Source organism: Glycine soja, chromosome 1, assembly GCF_004193775.1.
Source record: "Glycine soja cultivar W05 chromosome 1, ASM419377v2, whole genome shotgun sequence".
Lineage (NCBI taxonomy): Eukaryota > Viridiplantae > Streptophyta > Magnoliopsida > Fabales > Fabaceae > Glycine > Glycine soja.
The window spans coordinates 33297975-33310017 of record NC_041002.1 but is presented as its reverse complement, the minus strand read 5'-3'; positions in this window follow the sequence as shown (position 1 = coordinate 33310017).

Below are 12043 nucleotides of genomic sequence, written 5' to 3'. Positions count from 1 at the left end.
GAATGAGACGTGTTGTGTTGTGATGTAATGTTACGCGACAAAGTGGTGAAATTACGTGAGCTATGTTTAAGTAAGTTGTATCTCATTTACATGATATGTATATTTAGTTGTCTCGTTTCTCTCTATTAGTTAGGAATGTGATAACTCACTCTCTGTGTGTTATTTGTGTTTGGATCCTGTAATGATCTCGAACTTTGTGTTCGTGGAAGTATATGGTTAGGTGAATGGCTATGGAAAACCCCATGCTAGAGAACGCAGGAACACAATGCTCTGATAGGATGTGACATTAGGGTATAGGTTTCTACATTAATTGCATGAAGTCTTAGACGACCTTGTTTGAGCCGAGATGATTTTATTATTTATTTGGACAAGTTTTATTATGATGCAAAAAAAAGTAAATGTGAGCCTTTTATCCTTTTGAAAGGATTTTATTTAAATGTGTTTTAAGAACTTTTAAATAATTCTGATTCCTTTTCCTTTTATTATTAGTACATATATGTATGGGGTAGAGGGTGTCACACTACCAACCAGCTAGAAAACCCATTTTACATCCTTCCAGGCACATATAACAGGAACTAAACCTTGGCTTTACATCAAGTGAGGGTCTCTCTGAATGTAACTTAAATGGTTGATGAATTCTAAGACTTATGCTTGATGTATGATTTCTACATATTTTTTAATATATGTGATGATAGTAGATCATGCTTTAATGGTTAAGTTTTATATTGTTTTAATATGTTTATTTTTCGTAAGCTTACTCTTATATTGTTGCACGTGTGGTTTGTGCCTCTGATGATCTCGTATCTGTTGTATTTGGGGAGTAGATGGCTAGGAGGTGGTCTTGTGTCTTTCGGAGACTTCATGTACATGCATACTTGAATGTGAAGACGTGATTTTCATTTTTGTTTCCTCTTTATAGGTATGTATAGTGCTCACTGGCTCAAAGTTTAGGTAGTATATCTGTATAGAGTTGTTTAAGCTTATATGTTTGTTCAGAGGTACTTGAGTTTCTCTGATGTTGTATATGTTCATGTTACGTTTGAGTGTCATAGGGCACATGATATTTTCAGATATGTATACATATCATGTGATATTTTATCTTGATATCTTGCTTTTTAGCTTTAGGACCTTTAAAACGCGAAAAATTTACAAATACTTCCATAATTAAATTAATAGAAGAGTTTTAATTGAATTAAAATAAAGTTTTCTGCTTGAGTTAGTTCCTAATTCCATGTAAGGTGGTGGATCATTACAAGAAGCATATACACATTCCCAAGCCTTTAATCCATGAGTGGTTGTTAATTTTATTACATGTCTAAATTTTATGCTTTTATGAGAATAAAGAAAAGGAGGAGATTTCAAGGTTGGGGAAGTTTTTCTAAAATTATTGTAAATTTCAATGTTGGTAAATTTGATTTTGTGGCTTAAATTTTCATTGTTAGCATTGAATTTTAAAGAAGGATGAGCTTAAGAGTGCATATAACGGGTGGTTTTTTTGTTTACAAAAAAGGGTTAGTAAAGGGTATGGTCATGGGAGTGCAATGTATTTTCCGGAAAAGAATAACGTGCATTTTATGCCAAAATTGTCCTGGTGTCAACTAGAATGTTACTTTAAACAAAAAATTATGACAAAATTTGAAAAATTCAACTTTATAGTGAAACAATTAATATATTTGCATTTAGTGAACATGTGCACCCTAAATCCCGGCTTATAACCCAGATTTTATCAATTTTTTTAAAGAAAAATACTAATTATTGGTAAGCATTTTTTGAAAAACTCCAAATGTTTTGTACTTTTTTATCAAATATTGTTTTACATTTAAGAAAAATTTATTCAAAATCTATAATTATAAATTTACAAATCCAGAAAAGGTTCTAGTTCATATGGTATTTAAGATTGTTTTTCAAGTTTCGAATGACACATATCATCATATAATATTTCATAGCTAATTAATTCAATTACGAACCATATTTATATCAATATTATTTGAATTCAATTTAATATCATTAAATTAATTAATGTATATTAGGGGGCAAACAAATCAATCAACGAGATTAATTGATGCCCAAATATAGGCATAGTAAATGTAGTTTACGAACCAAAATCAAGTCCCTTTCTACTTCTTTTTTTTTTTATATATTAATCCAGTTCAAGAAATAGAAAGTAAAAATGATATATTAGTAAATGTATTGAAAACTTATATTAAAAATTGGTCCTTTTATTTGTAATTGACGTGCATCTCAATATATGGAATTAATTTGGATAGATTGAACCACGTGATGCATACATAATTATTTGTCAAATAATGTAATTGAATTTGATTAATTTTAAAACAATAACAATTATTTTAAAAAATATTATTCGATAGTTTTTATGCATTATTTTAAAATGTAATTGAATTTGATTAATTTTTAAAACAATAATAACTATGTAAAGAAATGTTATTCAATAGTTTTCATGCATTATTTTATATGCAAATGAAGTAATGTAAATATTATAATTTAAATTAACATTAAATATGTAATTTTTTTTTACTGCTGTCTATGCTTTTAGATTATAGATTTTAAATCCTCTGGCCTTTGCTTTTAAAAGATTGTGTGAAAATTACGTTTAAAAGTTTATTAATTGATGTTAAAATAGTAATTAGAAGATAATTGGGTGGTATACATAAAACAAATGCATTTGATTATGCATCACATTAGTCATTTTAATTAAATGAAAATCATATTTTTATAAACGGAAAATTTGCCTGCATGCTATCCGGTTGGTGCAAATGACTTTCTCAACAATTTTTACATTCATTTCCAAATAGGTAAAATTGTAAATTTGGTTTCCTTGGTTGGCTCCAATTTCGATTTTGATCGTCCTTTAAAATAATTCACACATTTAGTCTTCCTTTTATATTCAATCATGCAATTTTGCTCCCCAATCCAGATTTGGACGTTGATCGTTAGCAACTTACGTTGACTGACATGTGTTAACTTCTGAGGAGTCCGTCAAAGGGTGTGCGTGACTTTTAACCCAGTAACATTTTTACCGCAACCCTTCAATGTTAATATCGAAAATCTATCCTTGTGTATATTCTCCCTGAAAATCCCACATTGGAAGCGCAAATCCTAAGGCAATCTCATGTGCTTGAGGTGTCATTGTTGATTGTCGTAGGGAGATGGAAGTTCCTTTTATTTGCAAGTAAGTTAGGTTATTTTATTGAAGTTTTCTTTATATTATAATGGCAGATATTTGTGGTCCCTTTATGGGGTTTGTTTGTTGATGTGGTGCACAGAGTGTTTTCCAGTGTGGATTTTTATTCAGCTTTTGGGGTCCACAGGGTGTTTGGTGCTTTTTTTTGTTGTGGTGGTCCCTTATGTCTTCGTTGGTGGGGTGGTCCCGATTTTGTATTCCACGGGGTGTGTGTTGCTTTTTTTTTTATAAAAAAAACCCTTCATTGGTTATCGTTTCACTTGGAAACATGAATGGTATTTTTTTTTTGTGGTGGTCCCGATTTTGGCTTTTGTTTTGTTTTCTTGTGAAAACCTTTGGTGAGTGTCGTTTTTATTCATTTTTTGGGCTTCGTTGTCATTCATGTTTTTTATTTATTTAATTTACATCTTCAATGAGTTTAATTGTATAAAGCCATTTGCTTGTGTTATTATTATTAATTTTTTGCAAGCCAACTGAAGAACAAACAGTGAAGTTAAAGATTCACCATGGTGGGATGTTCATTTATCAGCCATTTACTGTGTATATCAATGGTCAGATTGTTGAAGAAGAATGGGGTTGGGATGTGGATACTATGTCCTATATTGACTTCATGAAGCTGATTAACTCTCTCGGGTACAAATCATTCAAGTGCTTATGGTATAGGGACCCTCGAAAAGAACTCAGTAGAGGGTTGAAGCCACTTAATTGTGACTCTGATATTTTGCAATTGGCTGAAGATTTTTCTGGCTTTGATGTGGTAGAAGTGTATGTGGACCAGGGGGTGTTTGAAAAATCTGCAAAAAAGTTGAATAATGTTAAGGGAGATGAGGTTGTTGAAATTGATAGAGTGAAGGCTGAAGCATAGGTGGAGGGTGAAGATGAGGCAGAGGAGCATGTTAATGGACAACCTTTGACTAAGGTTCAGGTGGAGGCTGAGGTTCAGGTTGATGAACAAGGTTTGGTGGAGGTTCAAGTGCAAGGTGAAGATGAGGCTGGTGTTGTAGGTGAGATGGAGGTTGTTGTTGAAGGTGTGGTGGAGGATGATGTTGAGATTGAGGAAAATGATGATGATAGAAGTGATTGTAGTGAAGTTTCAGATAATGACTTTAAAGAAAGTTGGGATTGGACAAAATCGTTGGACCCCTAGACATTTAGTCAAAGTAGTCACCCCACATTTGAGACTAATGAAGTAGACTTATCAAATTTTGATTTTGATGATGAAGATGGATATTCTAATGAGTTGGATACTCCAAATGAAAGTGATGATGAAGGTCCTCCAAAATTCAGATTTTCTCATTTTAAGGTGCCTGAAAATGGTGAAAGAATCACAAATCAATTAAGGGAGTCGACAAGGAGGACTTAGGCACAAATGGATTATTTGTTTAAGTTTTTAGGATGCAGAACTCATATTTTTTGGCTTTGTTCAATGAGACTTTGTAATGCACTCTTTATCTAAATAATTATTCAATTTATGCTTAAGTAACTGTTTAAAGAGGCTATGTAATCCACTCTTGTGTAATTATGTTTTGTTGTTTAGTTCAAGTTACTACTTTGTTTGGTTCAGATTTTTGTCTTTATTTTGTTCTTAAAATTCAAGTTAAATCCATGTTTTCTAGTTATGTTCAAACCACTACAGAAACAATAAAATGACATTAACATATTAAAGTTGGATCCAATTTCAATACCATTGCACAAACCACTAACGAAACACAATTTGTCCAATTTCAGTGAAAACAAATTTCAAATTTGAATACCAAAGTTGAAAACCAATAAAATTTTCTTTCATTAACATAATTCAACAATTACAGGGGGCAGAGTACAAAAAACCAACTTATCACCATTACTTTCAAATTAAATCATTACATAAACAAAACACTAACAACCAAAATCTTCTTAAACCATTACATAATCAAAACAATAACAACCAAATTACCACCAATAAATCACATTCCCCTGCAACATAATAAAAACCCCAGCAAGCAAACATAGACCTAAGAAAAAACCAATCCAATTCCTAAAAAATTTCCCTTCATCTTCTTGTCATCAATCCTGGTTTGCAAATCATTTTCCCTAAAGTTCAATTCATCAACCTTCCTCATCAATGCTACAATAATCCTCTTCTGATGACTGTTTGCAACTGGATCGTGCCACTCAAAATAATTACACCCTTTCCTACCTGTAACCTACATGCCCAAAATAAACAAAAATAATCAACAAATAAACCATAACATAACCCACGACCTACATTATTCCTTACCTTGTATAGACCACAACCATAAAAACGTCACCTTAGATTATCCTCAGTCCATGATGTCACCAGTGAAGTCTCTAGGTTACACAAACACATCACGCGACTTCGGGGCTCCGAGGTGTACGACGAGGAACTCCTTTCCATAGGAACAACACTGATGACAACATGCTTCAGGCGACGACCACGTTTTTCAACCACCACCTCTGACACCCAAATAGGATGATACTCTTGCTTCTAAAAACCAACTAGGCGACGACGAGGAGGCAAAAAGCTTACGTGTTTGGGATTTCCACAACCCAGAAGGTTAACGATTTGCCTCGAAGAAACGAACCAGGCGGCAACGAACAAGCAAGAAGCTTAAGGGGTTGCGATTGCCCGCGGAATCATGCAACAACTTGAAGGTTACCTCGAAGAATCCATAAGCTTGGTGGTCGCCACTGGCCGCAGAACGTTTTATGGATTTCGGGATATGAGGCTTTTAGGTATTTTGATTAGGTTTTAGGGTTACTGTAAAATAAAATTTACCACACTCAATTAAAAATCACGCACCCTTCGACGGACTCCTTAGAAGTTGACACGTGTCAGTCAACATAAATTGTTAACGGTCAACGTCCAAATCTGGACTGAGGGACCAAAATTATGTGATTGGATATAAAAAAAAATGAAATGTGTGAATAATTTTAAAGGGGAACCAAAATCAAAATTAAAGATAACTAGAAAGACTAAATTTATAATTTTACCTTTCAAATAAGGAAATTATTTCATTCACTCGTTCTCTCACACACCACTCGATGGCTATTCAAATAAAAAAAAAATTCAAATATTTTGTTCTTTTTCCAAGATTCACGCTCCCTCCTCCTCTCTCTCTATATATTCATGGTCCATGATTTGCATTGATGGTCATCTTCCGCGTTTCTTCTTTTCTATTTTTTTTTCGTCTCTTTCTTTTCATCTACTGATTTATAGTTCTCAAGTTAATATTGATGTACATTATTATTTGTTTATGTAAATTATACCATTATTAAATCAAGGTATATATAATAGAAAATTGCTGGCAATGGAGCTATGCAAAGGAGGATTTACATTACTATGCTTTACTGGATATTAAACCCAGGTGCATGCCTTGGTATGTTAAAACGTGACAGTGTTTAACTCACAGTTGTGCACTTTTTATTGTTAGATGCAAGGCGTGTCTCCTGGCTTTATTTTTTTGTTTCCGTTTCTAATTTGCGGTCTTTAATATTTTTTGTGCAACATTTTGGAGTAGGTCTTTAGTTTAATTTTTTAAATTAACTTCTCTGTCCATTTAATTAATTGAGATAATTAAATAAAATTAAAACTGGTATATATATTCTTAATTATAACATTTTTTTTAAATGCAATTAATATTATTTTAAATTAAGGTGAATATTTTTTTATAATATACTATATTATTTTCAAATGTTAAACTAATTAATTACGTATATATAATTAACGTAATTTCTAATAAATATAAATATGTTGATTTATTAATATTTCTAATAAGAATTAATGTTGATTTATTATTTTTCTATGAATAATCTGTCCCGTGCATCACACTGAACGTGCACCAGTAATCATATATAAAGAATGTAATTTCAAAAAATATAATAAACATCAGACAAATAATTTACAGGATAAAATAGTCACTTGATCATTACATGCAACATTTATTTAGAAATCCGTCTCCGTAGGAAATATTTTTTGCACATATAAGGCATATATAAAACTTATATATAAAATAAAGATTAATAACAACTATTATCATACGTATGAAAATATTCCTTTCTCACGAAGTTGAAATATTAAATTATTGTTGTGTAAAGAGTATTTTATTATGCACATATGTCATTAATATGTATTTTAATATTATTTTTTATATTATGTAAACTCTAACGAGTTTAACAGTTTATTCTATACGTTGAGTTTATAAAAGTTTCATGAGTTTACATAGACTTTTAAATTTGATCATATTTGCATCATGTTATCGTCAAATGAGTCACGTTAGAATTAAGGTTTGACCATAAATGATCAACTAAGATTAAAATGACTTTTTTATTAACTAATATTTCATTAACGGGATACGTACAATGTACAAAACGCAACCATATTGATCCCTTACAATCGCAGACATGCCACTGTTGTTACTGGCACAAAACATATTAATCACTTAGGATCAAAATAATTGATTTTGAAAAAATTGCAGAAGGTAATATTTGGTCCAATTTTTTTTCCAGCTTTTTCTCTCTTTAAAATTAAAACTTGGGCCAAACACTTCTTTAGCAAAGTTCTTAAAAAAAAACAAGTGACTTATTAAAAAGCTAACTCAAATAGCTTCTTTCACACTATGCTGAGCTTTTCTTTTCTTCCAATATCCTTCTTTGAATCTCTTTGTCACTAATTTGTTTTTTTTTTTCCATCCAGGATGGTTTTTAGTTTTCAGTTTTAAAATTTTAAAAAATTGAAACCAATTTTAGTTGAGTTTTAATTTTTTCCTTGTTTCTGGTTTTTAAAAATTTATTACAATTTGCAAGAGTTGGTGATGCTGATGCTCACACGCAGGAAAGGACAAACTACGTCTTGTCTTACGAGTGAATGACCACTTAAAGCGTCTTGCTCACCCACACTACACAAGTTCGATTACGAGCATAACAGATTCACGGTTGCTCGATTTCAATTTGTCCTAGAGGTTAAGCACATTACTGAATTTACCAGTGCCAATAAGCTTGTTGATGCAATCATATTCTCCAAGAGCATTGGATTAAAAACTCCAAAAAGATTGAGACAGACATGTAAGAGAAGATCATAGGATTCTCATGAGTCTTAGGATAAATTTTAGATTCATGGATCAAGTATGAGTCCACTTATTTTTTTATATATTAGATTAGAATTTCATTATTTTTGGGTCTTGTATTTATGGCTCCATAGTATAGAGAGGATTTCCCAATCATGTAGGATTTTTTAGTCCTTCTATTTTAGGACACCTAGACTAGTTTTTGGATTAGGGGTAATTTTGTAATTTTACATGCATTAAGTTCACTATTTGATGTGTGTGTTGGGAGAGAAATTTCATTGAATTGGTAAAAGTCCAATCCAATTAAATTTCGGACCAACCTAAGGGAGACATGAGTATTTGCTTGTTACATCTCATTGTTACATCATATAGTCACACTTTGTGTATGTTCTTCATGTTTGACATGTCTCATGACATCTAAATACACTTAATGAAGAATCTTGGATTTAATATTCGGCTGAACATAACTAAAATTCACTAATCATAATTAGTGAAATTTTGGCTCTAAATTTGGCTCCACAAATTCAAATTAAAATTCAAGTGAAATTTGAATAGAAATTCAAATTTTTCTCCAATTTTGTGTGACACTTAGGCTATAAATAGAAGTTTTGTGTGCATTTTTTTGAACTTTGATTTTGAGAAATTAGACTTGAAAGTTCAGACCTCATTCTCCCTCTTCTCTCTCTCAAAATTTCGTTCCCATCTCTCCCTCTCCTTCCACTCATCTTCTCCTACCTTAAGCTGTCATTGATTTTCGAGAAGCAAAGGACTCCATTGATGAAGAAGATACAAGGCCTTCAAGCTCTACATGGAGCAACATTATGTGGTTATCAGAGTATCTTCATCTAGGTGATGTTCTTTTGTTTCCTCTATCTTTTGTTTGGTCAATTCACTTTAATTCCTTGTTCTTCATCGTCTTCTCCATGTATCTTCTCTATTTTCTTGTGCTTTGGTGCTGTTTAAAGTAGATTAAAAAAAATAAACCGATTAAATCTTAGATCTATAATTGTTCTTACATTTCTATGGTTCAAATTTTATAGATCTACTCTTAAATCATGTTTTTGTGTTGATTTTAGGTTCTATCATTTTTCAGTCATAATCTTCTTGTGCTGAACCTTTAGATCTGAATTTTCTTGCAAAATATTGATTAGAAAAGAAAACACAAAAATCTAAGTGTAAATCACTTCATTCATGTTGTTTTAGAGTCATGTTTAGTCATAATAATTGTCACATTATGTTCTGAGTTTGTGCTGAATTTTGATTTAGTTGATTGAATTCTAGATACATTTGTCCATGTATTCTTGCAATTTTTAGCCTATCATTTGAATTTTGGGTCTAATTCATGCATGTTATTTAGTTCATAACATGTTCTAAATCAATTCCTTGAAGAAGCCTTGTCGTTGAACTTTTCTTATTTCTAAGTTTCCTATGTGATGCCTATGAAGAAATTGAGTTGTGGTGCTGAGTTGTTGCTAGTTGTGAATCAAAATAAGTCTTAAGCTCTCTTGAACTGTGCTATCCAAGACAATTGAGCATAAGCAAACACAAATTGTAACTATCCAAGCCTTAAGCAGCATAAACACTACTCTTGATTTCTAGGTTGAAATTCTAGTTGTCGTAAGTTCTAGCACACTATCTTCTTAACTCCATTGTGACTTGAATACTTCTAGTTTTGAGCTAAAATTTTAACTGGATAAAATAGACATCTGGACAAAAACAATGGAAAAAAAATGAACAAAAACAAAAAAGAAATGAGCAAGAAAAGGTGATAAAGATTAACATCAAAATACACGTCCAGAACAACAACAAAAATATAAAAAAAATGTGTATACTTGATTGCTTGAAAATTGTTCTTTATTTTGAGTTGTATTACAAACCTATTTGACTTCTTGGAGTTGTTCATCTTTTATATGTGTTGCCAAATTGACATAACTAGAATTTTGCTTTGAGTCTTGTTTTTAATTTGTCAATCTAATCTAGTGTCATTCTAGGACTTCCTCTGTGCTCCACCTTGGCCTGTGGTGTTGTCCTTTTTCTTTATTTTTTCTTGAATCTCATTGAATTAATGTCATGTTAAATTTTCTATTGGTTTAGATTTCATTTCACCTTTTGATTTCTTGCTTGTCTTTTTTCTTTTTTGTGTGTGTTTAAGTGCTGCATACAAAAAGGATTGAAAGAGGAAATTGGTGCATTGCTTGAAGCAAGATTTTTGAGTCTTGGAGGTTAACCATCCTATGAGCACCATTGGATTTGAAGCAACCAAAGCCTCACCAAATTTTGACTGAAACACTTAAGAAAACAAACAAGTATTGAAGACAAATTTGAAGACCTTAATTGTTTTGTTAAATTTGTTGTAATAGAACAATTGAGTGCTGAATTTCTTCTATTGCAAAATCTTGTATTTGGACATTCTTTAGGGGTGTATTGGGAGTCTCCAAGAGACCACCCAAAATTCTATTTGTGTCTAATAGCTTAGTGTAAACTAAGTGAAGAGCCAATTCGGTGGAACCTCCAAAGGGTCATCCAAGCTTTCACATAAGAAACTATCTAGCTTGCTTTAAATTTCATTTGCCTTGTCAAACCACCTAGCTCAAGAATCTAAATTCCTACCCCTAACCTTGAAAATTAACCTCAAATAACAATTAAATATAAATATAAATGTAGAGACTCAATTAAATATAATAATTCAAAAACTTAATTAAAAGTTTTTAAAAAATTCAAGGATCTACAGAATTAATCTATTTTGCGTTTGATTTTGTTAATTTTTTTTAGAATCATGTTAAAATAATAATTAATATGATTTTAGATAAAATTATGTATATTTGGTTTTATGTTGATGAATTAAGTATGTATTTTGAGTTAAAATAACTTTGAATATATGTGTGTTGATGAATAAATTTTTTTATAAGTTTTAATATTAATTTTATGAGCTGAACATAAGAAGACAAGAAAATCGAAAATATGTCCCTCTCCATGAGAAGAAAGTCGAGTCAGCCACTTGGTTGGCCTCTCTTAAGATATGTGCCCATGAATAATTACCTCCTCTGTTGGTGTGCTCTTTGATAGCTTGCACTAGTTGATAACATCCATGTCTTGAATCACATTGCCCTTCTAACCTAGAAATAGTGACCTTCGAATCAGACTCCATACTCAAACTAGTGAAACCTCTCGACCAAGCCACTTTTAATCCCATAAACTCAGCATGAGGTATAGAGCAAGTTCCCAGATTGTAAGCATACACCCCACCACAATGGTCTCTGACCACTCACTCCCCCACAAGACGCATTGCCATCCCCGGTCACCACACCGTCACAGTTCAATTTAAACTTCCCTTCCTCCGGAGGCTTCCAGCTAATTGACATATCCAACACATTTCCACCAGTTTTAATATTAACTTGTTATGATAAAAATATCCAAAATATAAATTACACAAGTTCAAAATTAATTTTACAAAATTTATTCAAAATCAATTTTTTTATAAACACTCAACCAAACTCATACTTAACCTTTTTTCATTTGAGATCTCCTATATTAAATTCAATTGATTTTAGCCAAATTAAATAAATTCGTGTAAAAGACATCGCTTTCAAAGAATTAATTAATTAAAAATTAGTATTAACATACGGTAATTCAAAATTTTCATTTTAAATATAAATTTATACTAACACATATATTGAGATGTGGGTAAATAACAATTTTTGTCCCTGAATGTATAGAATGCTCACAAATTCGTTTCCAAAAGATGAAAATTTAAATTTTAGTTCTTGAAATTGAAAAA